This window comes from Nicotiana tabacum, chromosome 14 (genome assembly GCF_000715075.1).
Source record: "Nicotiana tabacum cultivar K326 chromosome 14, ASM71507v2, whole genome shotgun sequence".
Classification (NCBI taxonomy): domain Eukaryota; kingdom Viridiplantae; phylum Streptophyta; class Magnoliopsida; order Solanales; family Solanaceae; genus Nicotiana; species Nicotiana tabacum.
The window spans coordinates 85861178-85886723 of NC_134093.1; the positions used below are offsets into that span (position 1 = coordinate 85861178).

General features: G+C 37.0%; 1 long non-coding RNA gene and 1 pseudogene across 1 annotated transcript; one reads left to right on the top strand and one right to left on the bottom strand.

Annotated features, from left to right (window-relative positions):
• The first annotated feature begins 481 nt into the window (after window positions 1–481).
• LOC142169030 (protein trichome birefringence-like 19) lies at window positions 482–23732 on the top strand (annotated as a pseudogene).
• Window positions 18314–21665, bottom strand: LOC142168760 (uncharacterized). The gene is made up of 2 exons (XR_012698733.1): window positions 21618–21665; window positions 18314–18724 (listed from the first exon to the last, which is right to left on the bottom strand). It is a non-coding gene; the product is annotated as an uncharacterized LOC142168760 (long non-coding RNA).
• Window positions 23733–25546: the final 1814 nt, after the last annotated feature.

Here is a 25546-nt window from a genome sequence, read left to right on the forward strand (position 1 = left end):
CAGGTTTTGAACGCAGCTTAAGATCGGTAGCTTCAATTGTAAATTATGCTTTTGGATTCATATGTTCGGTAATGTTCCTACGAGTGGCATTTGTGGCTCGATGAGCGGTATAATGGCGGTGTGATGTGACCACGGGATGTGTTAAGACGATTGGAATATGACGAGAAGTATTTTCTTAAAATGTAAAGGAAGGGCCATTGGGTGCTTGATTTTTCAATTTGATGCGACGTGCAGTCTCGAGTATGAATAATTTGAAGGATCTTTCATGATTGTTAAATTTTGGGACAAGTTAAATTCTCTTGTCTGGTTAATGAGTTTGGAACCAGATAGATTAAGTGATTGCGTAGTAATTGTGACTACGAAAGGGTATAACAAGATGCCAATTGGAGGCTAGGGAGGTGAGTTATCTCCCGGAGAGTAATCTACGTAGGTGTGTTCCTTGTAATGTGAGTGGAGGATTTTTTTTCTGCCAGTGGGGCGTATGTGTGGAGATTTGAATTTGAATCTGGCTGAGAAAGTTGACTTAAGTGTCAAGGGAATGATTGCGAGCTTAGCGGATGATTTGGGGTATTTTTATGGTTAGTGTTGTATGATCTTGAGAAGAATTTTATGGCACTAACTACGGTATTATGATAGTAATAGGGTATGTGTATTGTGAAATTATAGAGTATTTTAATCTATGGCTTTGAGCCAAGTGGGGAGCCTGCTATTGACAATTTGATTTCATAATTATGTGTTAAATTTTAGTTTTGGGCTGAGGCATACTGATGGGATAGTTATGACTTGCAGAAGGTGAGATCGAGGATGACTCGAGTAAGGAAATTTCTGAATACGGGTTATGTTGCGCTTTATGAGTAAAATCAGGGGATGAGTGAGTTGTTATTTTCAAAATATGTAGTACGCATGGAGTATAAATTTGATTGGGGGTATTAAAGTAGAGTTACTTCTTTGAGTGTTGTTGTGCTAATGGGGCACATGTCTTTTGGCCTATTTGGGCGGTGCAATTTGGATTTGAATAAAGTGGGTGACTCTCGAGAAATTCTACGGACTTGCGTATGGATTCTACATTTTTTGTATAAGAAAGGTTAGAAGAACAATTTCAAATTCACATAAGATATTTTCAGAGTGAATGTTACAGTTGTAGTATTTATGGAGGTGCTTAAGAAGAATGGCTTATGGGCCTTAGGGCGTTGTGGTTCTATGCTAGGGTTCATGGGGTGAGTTGTGGTTAAAGATCGTGGTGTTTTAGCAAGGAGAAGTATCAATCTGAAGACAAATTCGGAAGGGACTCGGAGAAAAATAGGACAACTCGGTAGTAGAATGGACCAGTATGGTAATGTTAGAATCGGTCCTTTGGGTAATTACGATGTGGTAAGACTTGGCAGATATTTTGGTGGCAATATTCTTGGGTTTGGCGACCTACGAGGCTTGGTCGAGTTAGAGAAATTTAGTTCTAAGGGCTTGATTATGTGAAAATGGATTACAAAGTACTCTAGATGGTTTGAGCCGGATACTTTTCTATCGATATTCTGGTATTATTTGCTTTATGTTATTATGGACTGCTGTGAACTAGTAGTTTTGGACCCGACCTTGGTAGAAGCTCGTCACTACTTTCAACCTAAGGTTAGGTTTGTTACTTACTCAGTACATGGAGTCGGTTGTACTGATACTACACTTCTACACATTGCGTGCAGATGTTGGCTGTTGTTGTTGCTGTGCTCGATGGTTGCGGGATTTGAAGATTTACCTATATTTCGGTTGTTGCTGCCTCTTGTTCATGGTAGCCTTAGATTCATGAAAACTCTGTTTATGTACTTTTCAAACAGATGATGTATTATTTCATACCAGCTTTGTATACTCTATTCTTAGAAGCTCATGATTTGTATTACCAGTTCTTGGGGATTGTATAAGATTAAGACCTTATTTACTTAAATTGCTTTAATAATTATTATTGGAATTGGATAGTTGGTAATTGGATTACCTAACGGGTTTGGTTAGGTGCCATCACGACTAGTTGAATTTTGGATCGTGATACAAACAAGCTATTTATCACATGGATTACAAATGCAAGTCATAAGAAAGTTCTTTTAAATTATCATTCTAGCAATATTTTAATAAGGAATACCCACAAATACATGCAGCCTAAGCGGGCAGCTTTAACAAAAGAAAACACAAATATACCACATGGTATCCTATGTGGTTGCTCACGTGGCATAAAAAATAACAAAAAAATTTTCATGTCATTTTTCCGGTGATGATATATTCATATTCCATCAGGTGTGACTTTTAAGTGATGTGGCCAAAGTTAAATGAATTTTAAGTTTTAAACGGAAGTTGAGTGACTTTTGTGAAATTGAAACAAAGTTGAGTGACCACAGGCGAAATTAATCCTGCCATGAAACTTTCCTTCTGGAAAAACTTCATTAATACTGCTCAACCCCCCCCCCCCCCCAAAGATTATTCATACTTATAGCATTAACGTTAATCATTCAAGGTATACCCTCTTTACCACCCTTGTTATGTCTCATATATATTAAACCATCATCTGCTCCATGCAAAATGTGATATCTTCCGAGGAGAGTGAATTCCGAATCGAGATGGTCTATATTACACGAACACGACATGTGGGGATATCCACGAGCACCAAAATTGCATGAAATATGGAAGGCCTGATACAGATTTCTTAAAATGGAGATGGAAACCAAAAGGATGTGAACTGCCAATTTTCAACTCACATCATTTCTTGGATATGATGAGGAATAAGTCCTTGGTATTTGTTGGAGATTCAGTGGGAAGAAATCAAATGCAATCCTTGATATGTCTCTTATCCCGGGTAAATAATTATTTTATAGTCAGTATATATAACTTGAACTTTTACTTCTACAATTATGTTTGTGCATAACCTCTCTATAACAACATACAATTCTTTGTATAAAGCTCAATATAGTTACCTGAAAAAGAACGTAGCTTGAAACTTAGATTAAACGAACCATGGTTCTTCACTAACCTTTACACTACCAATTAATCCTCTGGCTTTAATTGCCACCGACTTGGTATTGAAAATCACTCAAATGCTAAGCAAGCATGGTGTTGTTCGAAAGTTTGTTGAATTTTATGGTAGATGTTAGTGTTTGTTGTGACGACTATATATGTGGAATGTTGGTATTTGTTGTGAAACAGTGAGCTGCACACGTATTTAGGCTTTGAAGTGTCACGATCCCAAATTTTCCTCGGTAGGATGTCGTGGTGGCACCTAATCTCTAATACTAGGTAAGCCTATCAATATGCGGAATAATCAAAATAACAATTAAAAACTTTTAAAATCTCAACCTCTCAGTACATAAAGAAATTCCCAAAACTCGATGAAATACAACTCGCAAGCTCTAAAGAAGTAGTACGAATATCTTTATACATCAGAGTCTAATGTAAATAGGGAAAACAACATAATAAGGATAGAAGGGGACTGAGAAGTCTGCGGACGCTGGCAGATATACCTTGAAGTCTCCGCGTTCAGCTAGCTCACTGATACCTGGTCTGATAGGAAGTACCTGGATCTGCACAAAAAGATGTGCATAAGCGTAGTATGAGTACACCACAGCGGTATCCAGTAAGTGACAAGCCTAACCTCGGTAGAGTAGTGACGAGGTCAGGTCAGGCCCTACTAGAATAATAAAAAATATGGTGACATGTTTAACAATATAATAATAATAAATGACAATGAAAGTGAATCAAGTAAGTAGTATGTCACCATTAAATTGCACAGAATAAGGACAAATAATACCTCGTGGAAAGAAAACAGAAATTTACAACTTTAAGAAAAATCACGATAGTAATCAAAGGCAAATGCAATCATAAATAAATATCAACAAGGGCATTCCCGAGGTACCCCCTCGTAGTCCCAATTAATAAATAATTTCACAATATCTCATTTTCTTATATCACTGCGGGAGCATTCACATTAAATTTTAAAGAAAAATATTTTTTCTGAAATAGCATCCCGCGTTTTAGCCACCCTTATCACACCGCATGGCTTTTAGTAGTTCCCCTACTAGCCACGCGTTTCAAGCCATCCTTATATCACCGCATGCGTTTCAACACCTACACCTTATACCACCGCATGTGTATCAATATCACAATATATCACTATTTGCACCTCAAGTGCCCAAATATTTCAACTTGCCAAAATAAATCAACAACAAGAATATTTTTCACAATAAGGAGCTCACGACTCAATCACAATAAGTACAAAGTCTCACAAAATATTTAGCAAAAATAATACTTCCACAAATTTAGCATCTTTACTTAACATCAAATTTTTTAAATGTAAAATACTTAACTTTTAATAATATTTACTTTAAAGAAATTCAACCTTCAAATAATGCATAAAATAAAAGAAAACAAGTTTCAACTAAACAGGTAAAACAATTAGCAGGAAAAGGTCAAGCAAATTTAAAGTATAAAAGATCAGATCAATGATGAAGAATATAGCAAAATAAAATAATTTAATTAATATGCAACAGTGATCTACACAATTTAAAAATATAATTTTTCATATTTAGCCCGTGTACACGCGCCACTATGAACTTCCAGTATATTATGCTGGACCGGTATACTTTGCTAGCTCCAGTATAATATACTAGAGTTCCAGTATATTATACTGAAATTTCAGTATATTATGCTGGAGTATTTTACGGATTTTAAACAGTAATTTTTGTTTAGAATTATCTTTACATGAAAAGTTGCTAAATTTCGATAACTTTTGAAACTGTGACTATTTTTAAATGACCACTTATAAATCTGGCTATTTTTTAATTTCTCCCGCTATTAAGCCCAGCCTCACTTAGCTAGCAGCCTTAGTAGGGCTGGCCTGGCTGGCCTTGAGGCCAGTGCGGAGCCAGAATTTTTATTAAGATGTGTCAAAATATAAATAATTAGATACATCAAAAAGTCAAGAGAAGTCAATGTATTGTAAATATACATAAAATAAAAAATTGTATCTTGCAATATAGTATAATTTTTCGTGACACCCCTTGGTTCAATGCGGCTCCACCACTGCTTGAGGCCCAAAGAATAAAAATAAAAATAAAAATAAATTAAATTACTTAAGCAATAATCAAGAATAGTCAATATATAAAACAAAACTTTTACAGAAAATATGCATTTTCTTCTTCATCTAAATCATTTGTCTCTCAGTTCCTTTAAGAAACTGCTAAGCTCAGAAATCAAGAAATTCTGTCAAACCATGCATGCAGGTGCTTTGTGGTGTTGTGTGTGTGTGTGTGTGTTTTTTTTGAGTTGTTTTAAATTTATTTTTGTTTACCCGAAAAATCGGATAACGTTAAATTTATGTATGGTTCTAAGGATACGTAATATCCTTTGATACAAAGATAACAATACAAGTATTTTGACTATGAGAATGGGAATGATGAACACAAAGAATGAATAAGATGAAGTAAAACAAATACAAGGAGATATCTTTGTATATAAGAAAAGATCTTTTTTGTTCTAATCTATTCCGTCCCTCATAGCTTACAAGGATCCCCCTTTTATAATAGAGGGTCTTTACTTTATCTATAACACAACAATAAAATAAAGAATATAGTGGAGGACCCATGATGATTTGTCTCTTCCTCGATTCCCGCCAAGATTTTCTCTCCTAGTGCGGTTGTAACGGCTCTTATCTGTGAGCTCGATACTGGCCCGAACTCGTCACTGGGTCGGCCCTTCGGTCTTGTCTTGAGTTCGACCTTCGGGATGGGCGTGGCACATTTCCAACCTCGAAGTAATGCCTTGCGGATCGGTTTAGTCACGGGATCGATAAGACTATCGAGCCGATTCCTCGAGCAGCCTTCAGATTCGAGGCTCGTTTGTACCGTCTTCGGAGCTTACTCCCAAAATCCTACTCCGATTTTCTTACCACTCGATCTCGATCGAACGTAGAAAAGTCGAAATCTAGTTTGACCATATACAGATAGTCCCCTCGATTCTCATGAAGGATGCGGTGAGAATCAATATCATTTTCGACGGTTCGATCGGGTAACAAGCCGATGTTTTAACAGGGATCGATTATGACGTATGTGATAGCTGTCCCATCGATTTAGTCTTTCAAGGTTTTTAATGCTTGTCAGACGGTGGACGGCCACCTCTGATATTGAACCGCCATGATGCGAGCCTATAAATAACCCTTTCTTTTATCCTTTACTACTTTTACATCTTTATGAATGTTTTCACAAGGATCTAAATAACTATAGTCAAATTTGGACTTTGTAGTCTCTATGATGTGGCCTTTAGGCTTACTAGCTGAGTCAATGATTCGAACTCGAAGAAATATTGCCAGTAGGCGTAATGGTTGAGTGAGTGCTTGCTCGAACTCGAAATAAAAGTAGCCCGTAGGCTTATTAGTTGAGTGAATGATTCGAACTCGAAATAATAAGCCCGTAGGCGTAATGGTTGAGTGAGTGCTTGCTCGAACTCGAAATAAAAGTAGCCCGTAGGCTTATTAGTCAAGTGAATGATTCGAACTCGAAGTAGTATAGCCTGTAGGCGTAATGGTTGAGTGAGTGGTTGCTCGAACTCGAAATGAAAGTTGCCCGTAGGCTTATTAGTCGAGTGAATGATTCGAACTCGAAGTAATGAATCCCATAGGCATAATGGTTGAGTGAGTGCTTGATCGAACTCGAAATGAAAGTAGCACGTAGGCTTATTAGTCGAGTGAATGATTCGAACTCGAAATAATAAGCCCGTAGGCGTAATGGTTGAGTGAGTGCTTGCTCGAACTCGAAATGAAAGTAGCCCGTAGGCTTATTAGTCGAGTGAATGATTTGAACTCGAAGTAGTATAGCCCGTAGGTGTAATGGTTGAGTGAGTGCTTGCTCGAACTCGAAATGAAAGTAGCCCATAGGCTTATTAGTCGAGTGAATGATTCGAACTCGAAGTAATGAAGCCCGTAGGCATAATGGCTGAGTGAGTGCTTGATCGAACTCGAAATCAAAGTAGCCCGTAGGCTTATTAGTCGAGTGAATGATTCGAACTCGAAATAATGTAGCCCGTAGGCATGATGGTCGAGTGAATGCTTTCTCGAACTCGAAATGAATATAGCCCGTAGGCTTATTAGTCGAGTGAATGATTCGAACTCGAAATAATGTAGTCTGTAGGCGTGATGATCGAGTGAGTTTTGCTCGCACTCGAAATGAAAGTAGCTCGTAGGCTTAGTAGTTGAGTGAAATGATTCGAACTCGAAATAAAAGTAGCCCGTAGGCTTAGTCGTCGAGTGGATAATCCGAACTCGAAGAAATATAGCCCGTAGGCGTAATGGTTGAGTGAGCGCTTGCTTGGACTCAAAGTGAAAGTAGCCCATAGGCTTATTAGTCGAGTGAATGATTCGAACTCGAAGTAATGTAGCCCAAAGGCATGATGGTCGTGTGAGTTTTGTTGGCACTCGAAATGAAAGTAGCCCGTAGATTTAGTTATCAAGTGAAATGATTCGAACTCGAAATAAAAGTAGCCCGTAGGCTTAATCGTCAAGAGGATGATCTGAACTCAAAGAAATATAGGCTGTAGGAGTAATGGTTGAGTGAGTGCTTGCTCAAACTCGAAATGAAAGTAGCACATAGGCTTATTAGTCGAGTGAATGATTCGAACTCGAAGTAATGTAGCCCGTAGGCGTGATGGTCGAGTGAGTTTTGTTGGCACTCGAAATGAAAGTAGCCCGTAGGCTTAGTGGTCGAATTTAACTCAATTCTGTTTGCGTAATAAATGTCCAAATAAAGGAATTTTCCTTGGATATGAGATGTCGGTAAAGAGGAGAACTTTCTTCACAAGTCACTACACATGTGTTCATGTTTCGCGCCTGGGTTCGGGCCAATCTACATGAGCATGGTTCGTTTCGACCATTTGGCTCTTACAATTTTTCCTATTGGAACCCTGTTGTTGTGAAATAACTTTCTTGCATCTGAACTCGATGTATTTGAGGGCCTAATGCCCCCCCAGTATTTGAGGTTGATTGTAAAGAGGCCTCGGATATCGTTGTAAGTGCAGCACGATCAATGGTTGCCTCATTAAAAACCTTACCAAAAAAATCCATTTGGGATAAAACCGGTCTAAGGGAAAAAGAGTGCAACGCGTGCTTTTAAGCGAAAGATCCATCTTAGCTCTTGTTCGGACTCCTGCAGAGGTCAGTTTTGAAATGTAGATGAAAATGGAAGGGTCATACCTTAGCAGTAGTACCGTTTTAGATGTGATACATTCCAGCTGCTTGATAGTTGTTTGCCGTTTAATATGCCAAGCCTGTACAATCCCTTTTCGATGTTCTCAAGCACTTGATATGGTCCTTCCCAATTTGGTCGTAGTTTTCCTTCGTTCGGATTTCGGGTATTGATGGTGACTTTTCTTAACACTAAGTCCCCGGGCTTGAAATGGCGGAGCTTGGTTCTTCGATTATAATATCTTTTGATTCGTTGCTTTTGGGCGGCCAATTGGATGAGAGTTGCTTCTCGTCTTTCGTCCGATAATTCAAGGCTAGTATTCATAGCCTCGTTATTTGATTCTTCTGTCGTGAATCGAAATCTGGTACTAGGTTCACCGACTTCGACTGGTATCAATGCTTCGGACCCATATACTAAGGAGAATAGGGTTTCCCCCGTACTGGATTTTGACGTTGTCCGATATGCCCAAATGACTTCGGGCAGGATTTCTCTCCATTTTCCTTTAGCGTCGTTCAACCTCTTCTTCAGGTTTTAAAGAATAGTTTTGTTCGTTGATTTGGCCTGTCCGTTCCCACTGGGGTGGTATGGTGTTGATAGTTTCCTTCTTATTTTGTGATCTTCGAAGAATTTTGTTACTTTGCTGTCAACGAATTGCTTCCCATTGTCATATACTATTTCGGCGGGTATCCCAAATCGGCATACGATATGATCCCAAATAAAGTCTATAACTTCTTTCTCTCTTATTTTCTCGAACGCATGTGCTTCAACCCATTTAGAAAAATAGTCAGTCATAAATAAAATAAATTTGGCTTTACCTGGGGTCGATGGCAGAGGGCCAACGATATCCATTCCCCATTTCATTGGCCATGGGGATAGGACTGAGTGAAGTTGCTCTCCGGGTTGATGGATCATTGGTGCAAATCTTTGACATTTGTCACATTTACGAACAAATTCTTTCGCATCTTTGCCCATATTGATCCAATAATACCCTGCTCTGATTATGTTTCGAACTAATGTATTGGCACCGGAGTGATTCCTGCAAGTGCCCTCGTGCACTTCCCGTAGGATGTAATCGGTATCTCCCGGACCCAAGCATACTGCCAACGGTCCATTGAATGTCCTTCGATATAGCATTCCATCCGAGGCCAACGTGAATCGAGCAGCTTTAGTCCGTAGGGCCCTGGAATCTTTAGGGTCTGATGGGAGCTTTCCGCTCTTTAAGTATTCAATATACTTATTTCTTCAATCCCAGGTTAAGCTTGTAGAATTTATCTCGGCGTGACCTTCTTCGATTATCGATCTCGAAAGTTGAATAACAGTCCCCGAGGTCAAGTCATCTACCTCGACCGACGATCCCAAATTCGCAAGCGCATCGGCCTCATTATTCTGTTCTCGTGGAACATGCCGTAAAGTCCATTGTTTGAAATGGTGCAAAGTGACAAGCAGTTTGTCTAAATACCTTTGCATTCTTCCTTCTCGAACTTCGAAGGTTTTGTTTACTTGACTCACCACCAGCAAAGAGTCACAATTGGCTTCAATGACTTCTGCTCCCAAGTTTCTAGCTAGCTCGAGACCTGCAATCATGGCTTCATACTCGGCCTCGTTGTTAGTCAACCAGATAGTTTTAATAGATTGCCTAATATTGTTACCCGTGGGTGGTTTCAAAACTATGCCTAGCCCGGACCCCTTCACGTTCGAAGCCCCATCCGTAAAAAGGATCCATACCCCCGATGATGTACCCGATTTCAACAGGAGTTCTTTTTCGACTTCGGGTACGAGGGTTGGCGTGAAATAGGCCACAAAGTCTGCTAAAATTTGAGACTTGATGGTCGTACGGGGTTGATATTCGATATCGTACCCACTAAGTTCGACGGCCCATTTGGCCAATCGACTTGATAGTTCGGGCTTGTGCAAAATATTACGAAGTGGGTAGGTGGTTAATACGCATATGGGGTGACATTGAAAGTACGGTCTTAACTTTCTAAAGGCGCTTATCAGTGCAAGTGCCAATTTTTCTAGGTGCGAATACCTAGTTTCCGCTTCTCCTAAGGTCCGACTTATATAATAAACGGGAAATTGCGTACCTTGCTCTTCTCGAACTAGGACACTGCTTACGGCGACTTCCGATACTGCCAAGTACAAGCAAAGTTTTTCGTCTGTTTTTGGAGTGTGAAGTAGTGGTGGGCTCGATAGATATCGTTTTAGTTCCTCTAATGCTTGTTGGCATTCCGGTGTCCAAGTGAAATCGTTCTTCTTTTTGAGTAGAGAGAAAAATTTGTGACTTCGATCTGATGATCTCGAAATGAATCGGCCTAAGGCTGCAATCTGTCCCGTTAGTCTTTGTACAGCTTTCACGCTGTCCACGACGGTGATGTTTTCGATGGCCTTGATGTTGTCGGGGTTAATCTCGATTCCCCGATTTGACACCATGAAGCCGAGGAACTTGCCCGAACCGACCCCGAAAGCACATTTTTCGGGGTTGAGCTTCATGTTGTATTTCCTCAAAATCTCGAACGTTTCCTGCAAATGGGCCAAATGGTCCTCTGCGCGTAGGGACTTAACTAGAATGTCATCAATATAAACTTCCATTGATTTACCTATTTGTTCTTCGAACATTTTATTTACTAGGCGTTAGTAAGTAGCCCCCGCATTTTTTAGCCCGAAGGGCATCACATTATAACAATATGTTCCATATTTGTTGACAAATGAAGTCTTTTCATGGTCCTCCGGGTTCATCTGGATTTGATTATACCCGGAATAGGCATCGAGAAAAGTGAGGATCTCGTGGCCGGCCATGGCATCGATCATGCGATCGATGTTGGGCAGCGGAAAGGAATCTTTGGGGCATGCTTTGTTCAAATCCTTATAGTCCACACACATTCTAAGTTTGTTTCCTTTTTAGGCACTACAACCACATTGGGTAACCATTCGGGATATTTTACCTCCCGAATGGACCCTATCTTGAGAAGTTTGGTTACCTCGTCCTTTATGAATGCGTGCTTTTCCTCGAACTTGGGTCTTCTTTTTTGCTTCACTAGTCTGAACCTAGAGTCCAAGCTTAGCCGATGAGTTGTTATGTCCGGTGGGATCCCTGTTATATCTAAATGGGACCAGGCAAAACAATCAATGTTATCAATAAGAAATCGAACAAGTTTCTTCCTGAGTTCGGGGCTCAACCCCGTTCCTAGGTATACCTTTAGTTGGGGTCAGTGCTCGATTAGTATGACTTGCTCTAGTTCCTCAATTGTTGATTTGGTGGCGTCGGAATCATCGGGGATCACCAAGGATCGAGGGATCCTTTGATCATCATCTTCTTCGATCTTCTGATTATCTGGCTGGGTCGAAGCCGACATCTGTGATTGCTATTTGGTGTTCCGTTCTCCTTTTGAGCCCGTTCCCTTTATCGACGAAGGCGAGGATATTGATTTTGCTTCCTCGACGGCGAACATTTCCTTTGCGGTCGGTTGTTCTCCGTACACTGTTTTGACACCTCTCAATGTTGGGAATTTGAGGACCTGGTGTAGGGTCGAAGGTACAACTCTCATGTTGTGGATCCATGGCCTTGCGAAAAGGGCATTATATCTCATATCGCCTTCGATCACGTGAAAATTTATTTCCTGGATGGTTCTGGCCACATTTATTGGCAGGATTATCTCGCCTTTGGTAGTTTCACATGCCATATTGAATCCGTTTAGAACCAGAGTTGCGGGTACGATCTGGTCCTGCAGGCCAAGATGTTCTACGACCTTCAATCTGATGATGTTGGCCGAGCTACTTGGATCGATTAACATACGCTTAATTTTAGTTTTATTCATGAGTACGGATATTACCAGTGCATCGTTATGAGGTTGGATGACTCCTGCATCTTCATCATCGAAGGACAAAGTCCCTATGGGTGCGTAATCTTGAGTCTGAGATCGCTTTTCCCTCGCAATCGATGTTTTAGTGTGTTTAAGCACCGGTCCCTGAGGGGTATCGACGTCACCTATGATCATGTGAATGGCGTGCTGCGGTTCTTCTTGCTCGTTTTGCTTGTCAAAATCCCTGTTTTTAAAATGGTTCTTCGCTCTATCATTCATAAATTCCCGAAGGTGCCCTTTGTTAAATAAGCGGGCTACTTCCTCTCTTAGTTGCCTGCAATCTTCCGTTCTGTGGTCATGGGTGCCATGATATTCACACATTTGATTGGGATTCCTTTGGGCAGGATCGGTCTGCATGGGTCGAGGCCATTTAGTGTCTTTGATGCGTCCGATAGCCGACACGATGGCGGATGCATCAACGCTGAAGTTATATTCTGATAACCGAGGTGCTTCTATAGGATCGGCATATTTATCAAAGCCGCTCTTGCTCATAAGTCCCCAAGAATTTTGCCCTCGATCAACCCTTCGATTGTTCCGAACTGTATTTCGTGTTGAACCGTTGTTCATCCGATCTGCGACGTACGGTTGATATCGGTCTCTGTTCGACCTTTGTTCTCTGTCGATCTCCCTTTGGTTTTTAGTAGCTGTCCTATTCTGATGCACGGGTCCATACGGAGCTCCCAACTGATCATCCTCAACCCTAATTTTCGATTGATATCGGTTGTGTATATCTGCCCAAGTTATTACTGGATACTCGATCAAATTTTATTTCAGCCGACGTGATGCTGTCGAACTTAGCTCGTTCAACCCTTGAGTGAAATCTTGTACGGCTCAATCGTCTGTGACTGGTGGCAATTCCATGCGTTCCATTTGAAATCGGAATACGAATTCCCTCAGCATTTCATTACCCATTTTCTTTATTTTGAAGAGGTCTGACTTCCTTGTTGCAACCTTTATGGCACTAACATGTGCCTTTACGAACGAATCTGCTAACATGGCAAAAGAATCGATGGCATTTGGGGGTAAATTGTGATACCAGATCATTGCTCCCTTCGAGAGGGTCTCCCCAAACTTTTTCAACAACACAGATTCGATCTCATCGTCCTCCAAATCGTTACCTTTGATGGCACATGTGTAAGAGGTGACATGTTCGTTAGGATCGATCGTACCGTTATATTTGGGAATTTCGGGAATATGGAATTTTTTGGGGATTGGTTTTTGGGCCGCACTCGAGGGAAAAGGCTTTTGTATGAATTTTTTCGAATCAAGCCCTTTTATCATTGGTGGAGCATCCGGGATTTGATCGACCCTGGCATTGTATGTTTCCACTCTCTTGTCGTTGGCTTTGACTCGTTTTGTGAGTTCCTCGAGCAATTTAGTAATTTCGGGAGTGGTCCTCGATTCTTGCTCGTTTGATTTCACTATGGCGGGCTCCGTTCTGGGGGTGATTTCTCGAAGCGGATTGGAATCTGGCCTGCTTTGTATATGAGTTTGGCTCTGTAACTGAGCTATTGCTACTTGTTGGGCTTGTGGCATCTCGAAGATCATACGCAAGCTGGCCCCGATTTCCCCCGCGTTATGGGTGTCTCGGGCTACGGATCGAGTACCGCCCTGAATGCTTCTTTCCGATTCGGAACGCTGATTCGCCTCCAGAGCTATTTGTGAATTGACATCCAATGGTACTTCGGCTCAAATTTCGGGTACTTCGATTTGAGCCTCAGTGCCATCGTCAAGTGGCCTTCCGGCCCCGGGTGCCAAGTTGTTGGTTTCATCTGAAGGCCGGCTTCGTGGTCGATAGGTAAAGCCATTGCTGATTTGAAGTTGTAAGCTGGTGTGTACTGTAGATTTATACCAAACAATCACTGTTATCCTTAGCCCCACGGTGGGCGCCAAACTGTTTACCCGAAAAATCGGATAACGTTAAATTTATATATGGTTCTAAGGATACGTAATATCCTTTGATACAAAAATAACAATACAAGTATTTTGACTATGAGAATGGGAATGATGAACACAAAGAATGAATAAGATGAAGTAAAACAAGCACAAGGAGATATCTTTGTATATAAGAAAAGATCTTTTTTGTTCCAATCTATTCCGTCCCCCATAGCTTACAAGGATCCCCTTTTATAATAGAGGGTCTTTACTTTATCTATAACAAAACAATAAAATAAAGCATATAGTGGAGGACCCATGATGATTTGTCTCTTCCTCGATTCCCGCCAAGATTCCCTCTCCTGGTGCGGTTGTAACGACTCTTGTCTGTGAGCTCGATATTGGCCTGAACTCGTCACTGGGTCGGCCCTTCGGTCTTGTCTTGAGTTCGACCTTCGGGATGGGCGTGACGCATTTCCGACCTCGAAGTAATGCCTTGCGGATCGGTTTGGTCACGGGCTCGATAAGATTATCGAGCCGACTCCTCGAGCAGCCTTCGGATTCGAGGCTCGTTTGTACCATCTTCGGAGCTTACTCCCAAAATCCTACTCCGGTTTTTTACCACTCGATCTCGATCGAACGTAGGAAAGCCGAAATCTAGTTTGACCGTATATAATTTTCTTTGAGAAAATCATAATTTAATTTCCTAAGTAGTAACCTTTACATATAAAATGAGACGGATGGAGTAATATATCATGATCTATCCCAACTATTTTGACACACACGCTCTCTCTTAAAAATCTGAATGACGCCAGACCATTTAACCGGTTAAATTGAAAATTATAGGCAGATGTATAATATATGTATAATCTATGTATATACATATATCTATGATCATGTATAATCAATATATAATCTATGTATACCGATTATAAATAATAAACTATGAATTCAGTCGGCTACTTGCACAAAAATCCCCTTAAATTTCCTCTTTATTTTCTAGTACAAATTTTCAATTCTTTCCTTTCACCTTGCTTCATTCCACAAATTATATTTTTTCTTTTCTTTCCATTTCCATTAATTTCATCGGTCACCGTCTCACAAACTTGTTATTCTCTCATTGAAGCAGGTGCCAAAGTCTGTCAATTTCCATAGTAAGTCCATGCTTTGTAGAAGACAAAGGTCTCGGTTATTAAGCCAATCTTTTTAGGATCACTACACGATTTCCTTTAAATGGCACAACCACTTAGATTTTTTTGTGTGAGTATATTTCAATCTTGTCTCTCTTAAACATTGATGCTCTTTATAAATATGTCTAAGAGTTCATTACTCAGATGGTCACTCAACTATCGAAAATTATCTACTAAAGTCATCTTTTTTTCCTTTGTAACAACAAAATCATTTAACTATGCCTATAGCACTCAAAATGTCACTCAACTAAATTTCTCAAAATTTTGATCGCAAAATACCTATTTTACCCTCCAAAATTATCAACTTTTATCGTCTTTTTATTTTTTAGATTTTTAAGATTATAGTTTTTTTCTCTTTTTCATTTATATTATGGCCTTACCTTAGAATAAATAAATTTTATTTACAAATTAAAAAAATAAAAATAGTATTTAAGCATATGTAATGTTGGAATAATAAAATATTTAGCATAGTAGAAATTTAACTAGAACAATTTCTTCGTAATAATAATTTTGATATTAACAAAAACTCAAAAATTTATTTACACAATTGAGAATGAAAGAAAATAAAAGTTTTAAAATATACTCAATATATATATATATATATATATATATATATATATATATATATATATATATATATATATATATATATTCCATGCACATACATAGAAAAAATTATTTAAAGTAAACGTATTTTTATAATATACATTATATACTCTTGATAATTTGCTCAATTATATTATTATTCCGACATTATATATGCTAGAAATATAATTTTTTAAATTTATTTTTTGTATACGTAAGTCCATAATATTCATTAAAAGAGAAAAAAATCATAATATTAAAAAGAAGAAGATAAAAGTTGATAATTTAGAGGGTAAAAAGCGTATTTGACAATCAAAAGTTTGAAAAATCTGTTGAGGGACCTTCAGAGTGCTATATGCATAACTAAGTGACTTTTCTATTTAAAAAAAAAAAGAAGATAACTTTACAGCTTGACAAAGATAGCAGATTTGGACTCCATCTTACTGCTAAACAAAATAGTTACTATTTTTTCTGTGGAATGTAACCACATAGATTTGATGAATTGTCCGATTAATAGAAGGAAATGATAAATTAAGAGAAACTCGACTAAATCAAGAGATTAATTACTCCCTTTGGAAATTCAAGACTTAAATATATAACCAAAACATAAACATATTATCAGGAAGCCAGAAGTTGCAGCAATAACATCAAAATAGTTAATTGTACTGTCACTGTTAAACTTTATCATTCAAAAATTTAGTCCAAAAAGAGTGACGTATGAAAATACACAATGGCTACTACCGGCTAGTACGATATGTTACTTCTCACCTCCTAGAATCTGGTGCCTACAATATTTAAACTTCATCATTCAAAAACTTGGTCAAAAAAGAGTGACGTATGAAAATACACAATGGCTGCTACCAGCTAGTACGATATGCTACTTCTCACCTCCTAGAATCTGGTGCCTACAATATTTAGACAGAAGCATAAGCACTCTGGTACTTTTTACTCCGATATCATCTTTAGTCTCTACTCAATAACTACCATAGACATTTAATCCAATTATAAGTTTGCACGAATTGAAAAGTCAATTAAGGAAGGGTCGGACCACAAAGGTCTATTATACACACCCTGCATTTTTGCAAGAGATTATTTCCATAGCTTGAACCTGTTACCTCCTGGTCACATGACCAACTTCACCATAGTGGACTCATCGTATTCCAAAGACATTAATATTTAGTCCTTTTTATTTATGAACTCAAAAAAGAAGCAAAGAAAGTACAACTCATTGAGTAAAAAAGTATGCCAACTCAGAGAAAAGTACCTAATAATGCATATTATATCCCTTTGGTTACTCATTTGTCATGCTGTAAGAGCTGTTGCGACAGATGAAGTAACACGGTACATGAAACAGTGCAAAAGATCAAGAAAAAATTAGATACAACCATTAATAGTGTTTTGAAAAGTTTGAAAAGTCCAAAATATTTCAAAAGCGATAAACAGTCAAAACCGAAAACCATAAATATCTGTTGAAAAATATGAAAAATCCATTAAGAAATAAAAATTTAACGAAAATATAAAAAGAAGAAAAGCCTGAGGCGGTTTTAACATCTTTACTGTTTATAAGTTTATATTTGGTTCTAATTTTCAGCACTTGGGAATCCGAAAAATAATCTTTCAAACCCATAGCAAAAAGACTACCATTTTTATTGTTGAAGAGTTCCAATTTCTGGCCCCAAAGAGTCATATCAGATTGAAAAATAAAGCTACTCTATCAAGAAACGAATATCATCACTCTATTTCTTTAACTGAATTTGAAGGGATGTTTTTGAAATTCAGAAAAAAGTCTAACGCAAATGAAATTATTACCATGATATGCTTTTTATTGTTATCTACGACGGCAGAGCCACATGCACCCAAGTGGTGTCATGCACATCCCTTCGTCGGAAAATTACATTATTTTGGTCGGTAATTTTTAAAAAAATATGTATATATACTATATAATGACACCCTTGACTTCTTGGTGAGTTTGTTTCTTTATATTTTGACTCCCCTTAATAAATATCCTGGCTCTGCCACTGGTTATCTACTCCCAAACACACTCCTACATTTTACACATAACAAATCCTTCTCCATTTATTTGATTATTTCTGCTCTGTATTTTTTCAACTCAAAATTCTAATATGTCCTTTCCTCTGTAGACAGAAAATGTCGACCGAAGACCATATATGGAAAGGCAAAATGAAAACAGAATAAGGACGAAAAAAAGAAGAATAGTAACCCACATAAACATGATTCTAAGCCATGAAGTTGGAAAATTATAAGAGAACCGGGTAAAAATTAGGGCGACAAATTGAGAGAAAAATTGACCAAAAATTGCAAAACTCAACTGAGAAGATGAAGAGAGCTCAAAGAACTATCCTTGGAAGCCTGAAGAAAATTGATGAAGGAATCGATGTTTCTTGAATGCCTGGTGTGTCTGTTGTTTGGAAATTGGAATAGGATAGATAAAAGAATTGATATTTCTAGAATTATGAAAAAAATAAAAGGATTAAGCACTTTTATGATAGCGCTAAATGACAAAAATACCCTTGACCTACCATCTTCCCTTTTCTACTATATAATAGACTAGTTATGAGCCCGGGCCCAAGCTGAAGGTGGATAAGTAATACTTTTGATCGAATACAACAACAACAATAACATATCCAGTATTAGTATTATTCCACACTGGGGAGGGTTACGTAGACCTTACCCCTATCTTGTGAGGATAGATAGGCTGTTTCTAATACTTTTGATTGAACGAAAAGAATAATGTATGTTACATATCAAATTCCCACCAAATATCCTTTTAGTTCCCCTCATCAAAAACAATCGGAGCAAACTGAAATTACAAAGCAAACTTAAACTACAATCACGGATTATTCATAGAGACATGTTTCTTCTTGTAAGTCAAATTTCGAATTCTCCTGCACATGTTTTCCACTCCTGTGAATCCCGAATCGACAAAGCTTGTGACATATTTCAAGAGAGCTGCTTCAAGTCATCTCAGTGCATACATATCACATTTAGACTACACAGGGAAAAAAAGAGAGGAGCAAATATAGTGTTTCTCCAGTTATCTCTGAACGATAGTGTGTGCTAACTAATGTAAGACATTCTTAAGACTATCAATAGCAGGATTTGCAACTAAAAAACAAACAAATCCTAGATGTTATAGACCAGTCTAACAAATGTAACTCTCTTTACTGGAAAACAAGTAAAGCCAAAAAGCACTCACCATGGTCATTTTGGCTTCTTAGCCATGCTTAATTTTGTAGCTAATTATTTTAGTGTTTTAAGAGTTTAACAGAGTAGCACTGTTTCTTAGCTACCATAACATGCATGCATTGTAATTGGGTGATCTTCATCAATATGGTTTGTTTCACTATAAGTGCAGCATACCTAGAGACTTTCATAGATACATAACACATAAATATATATTGTCACTGAATAAACAAAGAATGAAAAGTACCAAGCTAATGAACAATTGGTTGCTAATGAACTAAAGAACATTCATTAAAAGACTCTTGCAAATAACTTCTCAAATATTTATTTTCCAATAATGGTCCAAAATCCACCTTAAACTTTTTAAGTTGAACAATGGACAACAATATACTCAAGTGGGAAAGTTTATTTTATAGTATATCTGAATTCTTTTCAAAAACAAGATGCTATTACACAGTGTAACCCTCTTAGAACCACATACTATATTGATGAGGATCATATATGAGAACAATTTGCCTCAAGTAACGCCTTCTCAAAATCTATGAGCTATTACAATATTATAGTTCTGGAGATGATTCATGAAATAGGAATTATTCAATCCATCTTTATTCGATATATATTACCAGAAAGAGTACCAACAAAATAAAAAGAACAATTGATATTATTGTACCAGTTGCTATAAGAAAAACATGCAACCATAATTAAAGGTGAACTGATATTGATATATTTATCCCCTAACAGAAATTGTCTCTTGGAAGCATCTTTACTTGCATTTAGACTGCTTTGTTTAATTACTTTGTAGCCTTCATATCAAAGAGAACTCCGCTGCCTTCAGACATTGAATGCTTGGGAATGAAGTCACTACAACATTCTCCTCTTTGATAACAAACTGATAGTTCACTAATCAATTCTCACACTCATCCAGGTAATCCCATGGAAAATGAGGGAATTATAATTATTAGATATACCTTTCTATAATCAAATTCTGAACCAGAAAGCTATTCATTGTAGGCTTTAGTAAGAATGTAGATGCGTGTAGTTGCTGAAATTATTGATCATTATGAAGTGCAGTCATCTATGTTACAACCAGCGTTCTATCTATAGATATAAGGTGGCAACTGCAGGACCATAGTTAATGGACAAAACTAATTGTTTGTGAAACCCTCAGCCAAATCTTAACAACATAATAACGTGACAAATCTAACTTCCTTGTAATTAACCAAGAGCATGTTTAAGAAAATTGAAGACTGGTTCGTTGTATTATTATGTTCTTGCAGATGGATAACCAAGAGCAAGGTGGGGAGTTCTTGGAGGGAGGGAGCCGGGGGTCTATCGGAAACAGCCTCTCTACCCCAGGGTAGGGGTAAGGTCTGCGTACACACTACTCTCCCCAGACCCCACTAGTGGAATTATACTGAGTTGTTGTTGTTGTTGTTGCAGATGGATAAAGAAGGAAATTGTGCTCTGCTCCCTCTCATATCCGTGTCAACCGTTTAACTACCAAGTTCTGAATTTCAAAAAATAAGAAATGCACAAATTTCTCGGAATTTTAACCACGACAACCTCCTATTAGCAACATCAGTACAACCGCTAGAACAAAGATAATATCGTTTATCCTCTTTATCAATTAGATTAGTGAATGCTTAACTTCCTTTGCTTTTACAAGTCAACTGGATATGAGAAAATACATTCTTCATCCTAGTTCTAATTTTCATGCGATTGAATAGGTCTAATTTTCATTTACGTTTGCTTTTCTTTTTTCACTATAATTTTGGTTTATTATTTACATCCTTTTGAATCTTTTTGCTTACAGTGTACCATGATGTTTCTATATTATTTCCTCTGAAGCATAGACCATTACTTAGCTAATTCGTGTTGTTAGTTTCTTTAAAAGAAATAAAGCATTGCTAGGCTTCATTATGCCTCCCTATTGTGCTCTATTGTCAGTTCTTTTGGCAACAGCTTTCAAAACCATATATAGCCACACCTAAGTACGTAATCACTACAACGCAGAGTAAAAACCGAAGCCAAAATACGATAAAAGTTGCCTTCAGATTGTTCATTGAAGTCAGAGTGAAGGAAACATAAACTTCTATTCCAGTTGAGGATATGACCTGAACCCCTGGAAATGCTAAAAATAGATTACGAAGCATTATTTCTTCTTCAAAATACTCTAATGACCAGCTAAAACAGCTCCTTGACCAAGCTTCAAACAAAATAACAACTAAAAATAATGGATAGACACGTCAAATATGTCACTTATTTAGGCCTTATTACTCTTCCTAACCCAAATAGATATTTAAAATTTACATGCTCTCTGTTAAGTTTTATTGAATGGGGCGCTATTAAATAAATTTTAGGTTCCACACTCCACCATGCAAAGCGAGTGGTAACACTCATTCTAATGGCTCATATGCACTAATTGAATTTTATGTGACCACACAGTTCCTATAACGAGAAGCCGAGAAGAAATCCAAAGTAAACACTTTAATTCGACGAGAAACCTGGGAACTGTAGTTGTTCCCGATGCTAAAAAATGAAATATCGAAACAAACACAAACTTTTTCTAAAGGAAATAAACAAACCAAAAAGATACCCAAAGAAAGATTAAAATACTCAAATTTGCAGTCCAAGCATTCCTAATCAACCACAGACCTAATAAACAGAGAGCTCTAGTGAGAGGGAAAGAGTGAACTCACATGTAGATTCCACCGGAGAAAGAGAGCTTCAGGCGGAGGAGATGAGAGAAAAGACTGAAAGCCTAGGATTTTGTTACGCTTTCGTATTATCAAAAATGATGACAGGTGTCTGGTTGCGTAAATGTTGTGGGTCCCATTGAACTGTCGCAGTCTAATTTTACTAATACCTTGTTTCGTATATTTTTTTAACCTATGTATAACTATACTTACATTAGTTATACAAAATACTTGGTATTAGCCTATATATATAAGTAATGCATAGAAAACTGATATTAGTAATACCAAAATTATTAATGCATGCATTAGTATGGTTAAAGACAAAATTATCCTTAAAGTCCCTTAAAGCTAGAGAATATGGAAGGCAATTTTGTAAACAACTATTTTTTTAAAAATTTATGCAATGCATTATAATTTTTAATACATCACACCAAACTATTTATAGGAAATAATATCTGCATAACTAACCCATGCATTACTAACCCATGCATTATTAATCCGTGCAATACTAATACACTATATTCTACACTATTCTTATACACCCTACCAAACTACCCCTAAGGGCATAACAAACAGCTTGCCAACTCCAATGCAGCTGTTATTATTCTTCAGCAGAACCATTCCGAATTCCCAAAATAACCCTGAGGACGACGAAAAGCACCTCAACTCCCATTTCTAAATAAGTAGAATAAGTATAGATATTAAAGAAAAAAGAACATCCGATCCTGTCCCCTTGCAGAGATTTGTTGACTAAATCGTTGACAACAAGAATCCAATACCATGGTCCTTACTCCTTATCACTATTCCCTCTACATAATAATTCTTAGTACTAAAGTACAAATCCTGAGAATAATCCAGTAGTAACTAATAGGTTGATGTATTTTACATCATGACATAAAATTGGTGGTTTTCTTTCTATTTTAGCTTTAATGCAGGGCTACTAACACCACAAGTGCTACAATAAATTTGCCTAACCAAAAATGAAATACTTTTAATTGAACAACAATATATTTAAAATTTTTAATTAATTAGATCATTTTTCAGGACATAGTGAGTGATTATAACAACCCCAAATGAAAATAATTACTAACTCACAATTTTCCTTTTCTTTTCTTGATTTTTTCCGTTTGAGTTTAAGTTTTTTCCACGATAATATATAGAATTTTTACATCAAATTGTTAACCCACAGCAACAAATAACTCTTCATACCAAATATGACATGAATAACATGATATCCTAAAAGATATAGTAATGACTTGCTACAATTGGTAAATTATAATGATAATATTAAAAAAACTATAATATCAGTTATATAACTTAAATCCTTTTCCTTTTTGCAGGTAGAACATCCAATCGATATCTCTTCCACTCCAGATTTCAATTTCACGAGGTGGAAATACACAACATTCTTTACCCTCCTAACATATTGGTCACCATTCTTGGTCAAAATGGAAGAAGCAGACTCTGATGGTCCTAGGCATGATGGAGTTTTCAACATTTATCTTGATGAACCTGATAAAAAATGGTCAAGCCAAATCAATGAGTTCAGCTATATATGTCATTCTTAACTCTGGCCATTGGTTTAGTCGATTAAGTGTTTACTATGAGAAAAATCAAGTAGTTGGTTGTTGGCGCTGTGGACAACCAATTATTACCGAACTCCCAAATTATTATGGGTACAAAAGGGTATTTAAAACACCTTTGAAAGTCATCAATATCTTAGAAAACTTTAAGGGTACAATTTTTGTTAGGACTTTTGCACCTTCTCATTTTGAAGGTGGAGAATGGAATACAGGTGGGAATTGCTTGAGAAAAAGGCCATTTACCAGAAATGAAATAGTTTTGGAAGGTTTAAATTTGGAGTTTTATAAGTCACAAGTAGAAGAGTTTTGGGTTGCTGAGAAGAAAGGGAAGATAAAGGGGAAGAATTTTAAATTGTTGGATACAACACAAGCCATGTTGCTGAGACCAGATGGTCATCCAAGTAGATATGGGCATTGGCCAAATGAGAATGTTGTGTTGTATAATGATTGTGTGCATTGGTGTTTGCCTGGTCCTATTGATTCTTGGAATGACTTCTTGCTTCATATGTTGAAGATAGAACAATTGATTCTTTGAGGCAAAGATCGACACTAGAAATTTGACCTTCCAGTCATTTGTATTTTTGAATAATTTAATTTACACATAGTTCAATTATTTAATATCAAAAAAAAATATAATTATGATGTTATTCTTAAAATAATAAAATGTTAATGATCTTACAAGATATGTTACACATTGTTAAGATTGGCTTGAAGTTTAATGCAATGTAATCGATTTATAGGATTTAAGTTATCAATAAGTAGAATATAAAGAATTTTACAATCTCATGTAGTTAAATCATTTGCAGCATAATAGTACTTATCATCTTTTCTAGAACCAACCTGTAGCAAGAAGGCAATAACTTTCAGTAGGAACATATAATGACAAACAATTTGAAGATTTAGAAACTAGATTAACAGGAATTTAGTTTGATACCTTATCTAGAGTGTAACCCATTATACATTGGGAGTAGTAATTGTTTAAATTTACGACTTCTGCATGCTCGTTTGATACTTTAGCCTCTTACATAGTTTTCAACTTTTCTTGGCCCTAAATCACTCATGTTACACCTAGCCAACTTGTTATCATATCCAACTAATATCCTGCTATTGTTAATCCTCATTCGCACATAAATTAATGTAGTTAGTACGTGTCAAACTTGTTAATGGCCTTTAAGTACTTCGAGATTTCTGGGGTGCTACAGGAAAGACTTATGAATAATTGAATAACACAAGAAAAATTTACTCAGTCGGCAAAACTAGTTGAATAATTAAACAGATAAATAAAATGAAGATAGTATCAAAGTCATGACCCGCGCATAAAATCTATTAACAAGGCAAGATTTGGTCATCCGGCAAAATTTATGAATAATTTAACAAAATAGGTAGAATAAAAAGAACTTAACATATTTTGCCACACCCAACAAAACATGTGAAAAATTGAATAAGCATATTTTATTCAATCTTTTGGGTTTGTAGCGCTAAGGTTATATTTACAAAACTTCCTTAAATGGGACAAAATATAAATATGTTTAACCCAAAAAGTGGTTTAAGGATAAAATAACTGAATTTATAATTGAGGTCTAAAAGCAACATATTCAATCTAAATAATAACTAGATAGTTAAGACAAATTGCAAGATAAAACAAAGAATTGTAAAATAGATAAAGATAAGAGAGATGTTGTTCGATGATCATTGAGACTTGAGTGCCCGAAGCTTGATTACAGAAAATTTGTAAGATTGTCAAATGATAAAGTTTCTAATGTAAACAGTGATTGTGGTGAGTGCCGATTATTCCTAAAATGAACAAAAGGTTAGCTTTTATAGTGATGAGTCTGGATTGTTGTTTCCTAGAGTTGTGCTGTTGTTACTCTCATTTATTATGTTAATTTCAATAATTTGTAATAGATGCTTTAATACTAGATCTCGTAACTATAGAATTAATGATGAATCTCGGATACTCTGACGCTTGTTGATCTGCTACCCTTCTTATATATGAACTCTTCAATCATTATGAATTCTCCGGACATTTGACTTTCTTTCCGAGTATTCTAGTTGATCTTCCAAGGAGTCTTCCGTCTATCTCCGATTTCCTAACTTCCCAATTTATGATCTGACTGACCTGTAAGATGATTGGTAAATTTTTGCCACATCCCTTTTCTGAATGGTACACGCATTAAGTCTATTTTTACCAATGCAAATAGTCTGCTCACTTTCTGGATATTTTTTGTGAAATTTCTGAGAAGTGGAAGATTTTCAGTGGGAAGGTAACTGTGATTGGTACCCTTAATTGGTGTGAGAAAAATCTCATCTAATCCTCCATTTCAAAATTGAAGTGACAGGAGTTGTGAT